The sequence below is a fragment of the Malurus melanocephalus genome, unplaced genomic scaffold (genome assembly GCF_030028575.1).
Source record: "Malurus melanocephalus ecotype Western Australia unplaced genomic scaffold, MMel_1.1 scaffold_243, whole genome shotgun sequence".
NCBI classification, from domain to species: Eukaryota; Metazoa; Chordata; class Aves; order Passeriformes; family Maluridae; genus Malurus; species Malurus melanocephalus.
Genome location: NW_026623475.1, coordinates 1,096,261 through 1,103,767, shown reverse-complemented (window position 1 = coordinate 1,103,767; position 7,507 = coordinate 1,096,261). Strand labels below are relative to the sequence as shown.

At 42.4% G+C, this 7,507-nt stretch overlaps 1 protein-coding gene across 3 annotated transcripts in view; it reads right to left on the bottom strand.

The window, feature by feature from the left end:
- Positions 1-7,507, bottom strand: part of TRIM33 (tripartite motif containing 33) — a 44,501-nt gene that overhangs the window by 29,541 nt on the left and 7,453 nt on the right. The gene's annotated exons all lie outside the window — the stretch shown is intronic.

The following is a 7,507-nucleotide window of genomic DNA, read 5'->3' as shown; positions in this document are numbered from 1 at the left end:
AAAACACAGCAGGGACAGCTTCAGGGTGACAGAAACCCCAAAAGAGCACAGAACCCACAGCTTCAGGGCCACAGAAATCCTAAAACTGAACAGAACCCACAGCTTCAGGGGCACAGAAATGCCAAAACTGAACAGAACCTACAGTTCAGGGGGACAGAAATCCCAAAACTAAACAGAACCCACTGCAAAATACAGCAGGAACAGCTTCAGGGTGACAGAAATCCCAAAACTGCACAGAACCCACTGCAAAGCACAGCACCCAGTGAAAAACAGAGCAGGGACAGCTTCACGGTGACAGAAATCCCAAAAGTGCACAGAACGCACAGCTTCAAGGCAATAGAAATCCTAAAACTGCACAGAACCCACAGCTTCAGGGTCACAGAAATCATAAAACTGAACAGAACCCACTGCAAAACACAGCAGGAATAGCTTCAGGGTGACAGAAATCCCAAAAGAGCACAGAACCCACAGCTTCAGGGCCACAGAAATCCCAAAACTGCACAGAACCCACGGCAAAACACAGCACCCACTGTAAAACAAAGAACTCACACCTTGAAATCACAAAAGAGCACAGAACCCACAGCTTCAGGGCCACAGAAATCCCCAAACTAAACAGAACCCACAGCTTCAGGGCCACAGAAATCCTAAAACTAAACAGAACCCACAGCTTCAGGGCCACAGAAATCCTAAAACTGCAAAGAACTCCGCTGCAAAATACAGCAGGCACACCTTCAGGATGACAGAAATCCCAAAAGTGCACAGAACCCACAGCTTCAGGGCCACAGAAATCATAAAATTGAACAGAACCCACTGCAAAACACAGCAGGAACAGCTTCAGGGTGACAGAAATCCCAAAACTGAACAGAACCCAAAGCTTCAGAGCCACAGAAACCACAAAACTGCACAGAACCTGCTGCAAAACACAGCAGAGACAGCTTCAGGGCCACAGAAATCCTAAAGGAGCACAGAAATCCCAAAGGACCCACACTTTCAGGGTGATAGAAATCCCAAAGCAGCACAGAACCCACTGCAAAACACAGCAGGCACAGCTTCAGGGCGACAGTAATCCCAAAACTGCACAGAACCCATAGCAGCTTCTGGGCCACAGAAATCCTAAAACTGCAGAGAATCCTACTGCACCGACACCTTCAGGGTGATAGAAATCCCAAAAGTGCACAGAATCCACAGCTTCAGGGCCACAGAAATCCTAAAGCTGCACAGAACCCACTGCAAACTACAGCAGGCACAGCTTCAGGGTGACAGAAATCCCAAAAGAGCATAGAACCCCACTGCACCCACACCTGCAGGGTGACAGAAATCCTAAAACAGCACAGAACCCACAGCTTCAGGGTGACAGAAACCACAAAACTGCACAGAACCTGCTGCAAAACACAGCAGGGACAGCTTCAGGGCCACAGAAATCCCAAAGGAGCACAGAAATCCCAAAGGACCCACATTTTCAGGGTGACAGAAATCCCAAAGCAGCACAGAACCCACTGCAAAACACAGCAGGCACAGCTTCAGGGCGACAGTAATCCCAAAACTGCACAGAACCCACTGCAAAACACAGCAGGCACAGCTTCAGGGCGACAGTAATCCCAAAACTGCACAGAACCCATAGCAGCTTCAGGGCCACAGAAATCCTAAAACTGAACAGAACCCGCTGCAAAATACAGCAGGAACAGCTTCAGGGTGACAGAAATCCCAAAACTGAACAGAACCCACTGCAAAACACAGCAGGGACAGCTTCAAGGCCACAGAAATCCCAAAGGAGTACAGAAATCCCAAAGGACCCACACTTTCAGGGTGACAGAAATCCCAAAGCAGCACAGAACCCACTGCAAAACACAGCAGGCACAGCTTCAGGGCGACAGTAATCCCAAAACTGCACAGAACCCACTGCAAAACAGAGCAGGGACAGCTTCAGCGTGACAGAAATCCCAAAAGAGCACAGAACCCACTGCACCCACAGCTTCAGGATGACAGAAATCCCAAAGCACACAACACCAAGCCCTCTCCCCATTTCACCGGGGTGAAGCATTCCCAGCTGACATCGCCATTAAAAAACAGCCACTAAAGGTTTCACCCCAAATACACTCAACTACCCCAAAAACCCCAAAAAACCCAAAAACCCCAAAAAACCTCTACAGAAAAGGATCCCTCACCTCGTCGAGATGATTTCTACATCATACTCAGTTTTTCCTGCTATTTTTCCCCAACAATATGGATTTTTAGAAAATCATTTGTTCACCCTAAACAAATAATTTTTTATACCCTGCTCATTTTAGACAGCACAACTCCAGATATTTGTTTTTTATTTTTTAATTATTATATTTATTATCATCTAGTTGTGAWGATTTCTACATCATACTCAGTTTTTCCTGCTATTTCTTCCCCAAAACATATTTTTAGAAAATCATCTGTCCTCCCTAAACATTTAGTTTCTTTACCCTGCTCATTTTAGACAGCAAAACTCCAGACATTGTTTTTTTATTTTCTAATTATTGTATTTATTATCRCCTAGTTGTGATGATTTCCACATCRTACTCAGTTTTTCCCACTTAWTTCTTTCCCAAACAATACATATTCTTAGAAAAATACTCAGTTTTTCCTACTTATTTCTTYCYCAAACAATACATATTCTTAGAAAACAACTGTTCCTCTCTAAACATTTATTTTTTTTGCCCTGCTGTGTTTAGACCACAAATCTCAAGAAATTTATTATTTTTTTTTTTTAGAACAGCCTGTGGTCCAGCCAGTCTCAAGACAAGCATTAAGAGGGGTGTGCTCAAACACCTGGGGTGACTTCAGTGACCCCAAAAATTCAGTTCCTAAAACCCTTCAGTTCCTAAAAGCACCACTGCAGTACCAAACCCCGGTGTTTTCCCAGCTCCAAAAAGGAAGATTTCTAATAAAAATCCATTTCCACAAGCTCAAGGAGGCAGATGAAGCAATAAAACACCAGCACCCTGTTTTGGTATCCTTTGTAATCATTAAATTAGTTTTAAATCCTCAGCAGAGCTGCAAAAAAGTTACAACACAAGCCCAACTGACATTTCAAAACCCCCRTAAAGGTTTGAAATCCTATTTATAACTCAGGTAGTGGCTCCCACTTCACAGAAGTGTCATTTGATCTTAAATCAAATTTTTATACAATTTACTGAGAGGATAATCTTCAAGAAGCTTTCCAAGCCATGGGGTATTTTTATACACTGAAACAACTTGGAGAAGTGTAATTAAATGGTGGGAATTCAATTAGGACAGCAGGACTTATTTCGGGGAGATTAATTACATTAGGAGTGGAGTAGCATTAATTTTTTTTTCAAGTGCTGAAATTAATGATGGCTTCAGAACACAGGAGATTCACTGCAGGGTGACAATAATCCAACAAAAAATTCCCTTTCTTGTCAAATCCAAACCCATCTCAAGAGCAGGAGTTTATTCAGTTTATTCAGTTTATTCAGTTAATTCGGTTTATTCAGTTAATTCGGTTTATTCAGTTAATTCGGTTTATTCAGTTAATTCGGTTTATTCAGTTAATTCAAACACTGACCCCAAAAACTTGTGTTCCTAAATATCTCCACCTACATACAAAAATTCCTATTTTCCAACTCTTTTCACATCTCTGATYTGCAGCACMGAAATCTTTTGTAATTCTTTAGCTGCTTTAACATTCAAGAGTACTGAAAGTGTAAACCACAAGTATAAAAAAGTAACTTTGAGCTCACTTAATAMCCCAAAAAGTTTAAAGTTTAAAATKAAATGTTTAAAGGTTTAATAGCCTAAAATAAAATGTTTAATTTTAATTATAAAATTAAAATAAATGGAGACCAAGTTGAGCAGGAGTCAATAGCACGTTCTTCACAAAATAACTACTTTTGCAGCAGCTCCATGCACCAGAGTTTTCAATACACAGTGAAATCTTTCTCACATTCAGAATTTTGAGATTTTCTTAAAAATTCTGCAGGGAATAGCGGTTGAAAGCCATCTAGCAACTGATGGGTATATATTTCCAGAAAAAAAAAATTCAGATATTTACCGCTAAAACCACTCCATCCAGAGCACAACCAAATCTGATTTTTGGAGCTGTCTTGGGCCAAACACACAAAATATTTCAATGAAAATCACAGGACAGAAGAAGGCCAAGATCTATAATCTTCAGACAACACTAAGTCGAATTGTACAGATGCAAACCCCTTCCTGCAAGGCAACTTTTGGGTTGGTTTTAAAACAGGCAAAGCAATGAAAACTTGAATAAAATMGAATTTTTTGATACAAGTGACAGCTCCCAGGCTGGATCCTGAGCAGGGGTGATTCCACCTTGTCCTGTGTCAGTCTGGATCCAACAGTCCAACCCCAATTTTGGGTACCTTCAAATACCAATTCAAGTACAAGGTGCCCCCACCTGCAGAGCCCCCAACCCAAAAACAAGGCTTTGCAAATCTCATTTAGCACATTACACTCCCTTTTCCCATCTCAACACCTTTTATTTTTCAACAGTAGCTTTCCAATAATCTGTGAGCCACTAARAATCTCATATCCTGGTCTTTTAATCAAATAAAAACCAAATTATTGCTGCACTATTTGTTCTAGAAACTGAATGGAGTGAAAAGATACAGATGTGGCYGATTTTGTGAGGAAAAGTAGAGGAAATCACACTGAAATAGCATTTACATAAAAGAAAGAAATCCTTACCTGTCAAAATCTGAGATAATTTGTAAGCTAACAAAGTTTATTGCAATAATGTAATGAGAACACATTTTAGGACAAACTAAGGCTTAAGTGTTTATATAACCTTGGAGACAAATGAGGTTTCACTGAGAGTTTCAATCAAAAGAGATCTAATATAAGAAAATAAAAGTAAATATGAAAGTATCATCCTATTTATACTCCAGCAGAGGTTGCTACTTTGTTTTTCTGCATCAAAAAAATCTAACACATCAGTCCTGGTACAAACACTCCCACTGTAACTTTGCTTTTCAAAAAGCATTGGCACACAGTAAAAAWTACTGTTTAATTAATTTTTATAACAATTAATAACTGTTACGCATTTTTTCAAATAAGCTGAATTAAAATAAGACACATTTACAGAAATTATGAAGGTTTATGATCTCCCTCAATCCTCATTATCACCACCAAGATTTCCYATATTCTCAGAGATGGTTTCACATTATTTTGGAGCTGGAAATTGCTGCTCCAGAGGTCAAGAGCAGCACTGAAGCAAAGAGCTGAGAAAAGGGGAAGTTTCTTTCAGGAAGTTCTGGGCACATCACGTGAAACCCTGCACTGGTCTGAAATCCTTTGTACAGCAGCTCCTTTCTGCCCTGCAGAGCAGAGTCACCAAAACCCTGCCCTCAGCATTAGCTACAGGAACACAGTAATGCTTCAGGTCTTGAAAAAAGAACAACTGAGCACCCCACAAACTGCAACAACCACCCCAGATGCTCCTGTGGATATTGGTACTTCCATGAAGAAATCCAAGAAGAATCAATCTGAAACACCACAAGAAATGATGAGCCATTTTCCCAGAGCTGCAGGTAACACGAGTGGGCTTTCAAGCTCTTTTTGTTGTACTTTACAGGACTCAAAATGCCCATTTTYCCACTTGTTTCTATCCCACACCTCAAGTGTGTAAGACCTGAAACAACCASGAGCACAAATATTCATTCTCCTTCTTCCACAGCACCCACAGCTCCATCACCAAACCTTCCCTTCCCTTCCCTCCTTTCCTATTCCCAATTAATGACACAGCTCAGCTCAAATTCTGCTTTTTGTCCCACACTCGTRCAGAACAGCTGAAATATTTTCAGTCACTCACATTTCCTGTCCCCCATYTGCTGCTGCACACAGAACTCAGCCTAAAGGGAGTTTTGGTTTTCCTTTTACCCCTCCTGAGGCTGCTGGAAGTGAGAAGCAGGAATCGTTTCCCACCTGGRAATTTGGATTGAGACTCTCCAATGCAGCATTAAGAAAAGCTTGCCTGTCATTGCCAACCCCACTTAAAGGCAAAAATGGGATGGAAAAAAGATGGAAAAAACCTTCTCACCTGAGCCATTCCTCCCTGCCAGAGCTTCCAGAGTCTGGGATCCACGGAGGATCCAGGGAGGATCCAGGGAGGAAGGAGACTCCCAGGTTCCTTGTGTTGTCTCCTGACACAGACAGAGCCATTCAGGAGCTGAGGACCAACACAAAGAACTGAGAAATGCAGGAATGTGCTCAGGGATGGATCCACAGGAGCTACAGGAGCAGCTCTTCCCAGCACATCCATGGGATCTGGGACACAGCCCACACCTATGGGAATGGCATTGTTGGCCACATCCCAAAAAAGCCATGGGAAGGGCTGCTCCTGTCCCASGGAGCCCAGAGGACATGATGSTGACACCAAGAAAARGACCTTCCTGAAGCCTCCAGCTCTCCTGGCACCAGGCAGCCCAGAGGACATGATGGTGACATCAAAAAAAGGACCTTCCTGGAGCCTCCAGCTCTCCTGGCAGCTTCTGCCAAGGCCAGGAGCTGCCCTTGTGCCCACAGAGTGCCCAGGAGAAGGTTCTGTGCCAGCACAGATCTTCCTCTGTGTGTTGGAGCATCAGTTACACAACTGCGGGCACATCATGGCACAGCAGAGCTGCTGATCTGGCCAAGCCTTTAAGAGCACTAATGAGAGCAGCATCTCTGTAATCCTTTTAACTGCCTGTGGTTTAGAGAAAGCACGCCCAACCAGACCACAGACATCAAAGCGTGGCACAGAGCACGAAACTGAAGTCAAGTGAGGATGAAAGTTCATTTTGTGTCCATAAAAGTAGGCTGCTAAAAACCCTGCATCGTGATCCAGCAGCAAATCACGACGGAACACCRGAAAAACTTCGGATTTCAGGTGGGAGATGCTTTTAATTTGCCACTCCCAACTCGCACCTAAAGCTGCAACACAAGTGTTTTTCTTAATTGTAACTCAGAATTCGGAGAATACCTTTTATGCGTTTCAGATTTCCCATGGGGAACTCTGTTTCTATGAATGCATCTCAAAATAGGCAATTTTTTCAACAGGTTTCATCTTAAACTAGTTTCAATAAGAAAAATATTAAAAAGCTGCTCAGAATTGCTTTCTCCAGGCTGGCACATACGGGAGATGTTTGTTTTTTGTTTGTTTTTATTTTACCAATCATGGTAAAATACTCCCAAATTTTAAGGATGCTTGGGAATTACAGAGATGGAAGGGGAAAGGTTGATGTTCTACACTTCCAGTCTTGTGGGATCAGACCAGAGAGGCTCCCCAGTAAAGGCTGATCTCAAATCTTTGGCTATATCCCCACTCCACACTCAAAAATCAATGTGTGTGTGTGTTCAGCTCATACCCATATTGCTTTTGCATAAGAGGAAACCTGGAATTTTCTGAATCTCCTCTGCTCCCTACCCACCCTTCTGGACATTTCTTTCTGGAATTCTCTCAGATGTTTCAGAGACCAGCTCTAGGAACAACAAGGTCTCCTGAGCCAGTGAGAATAAACCT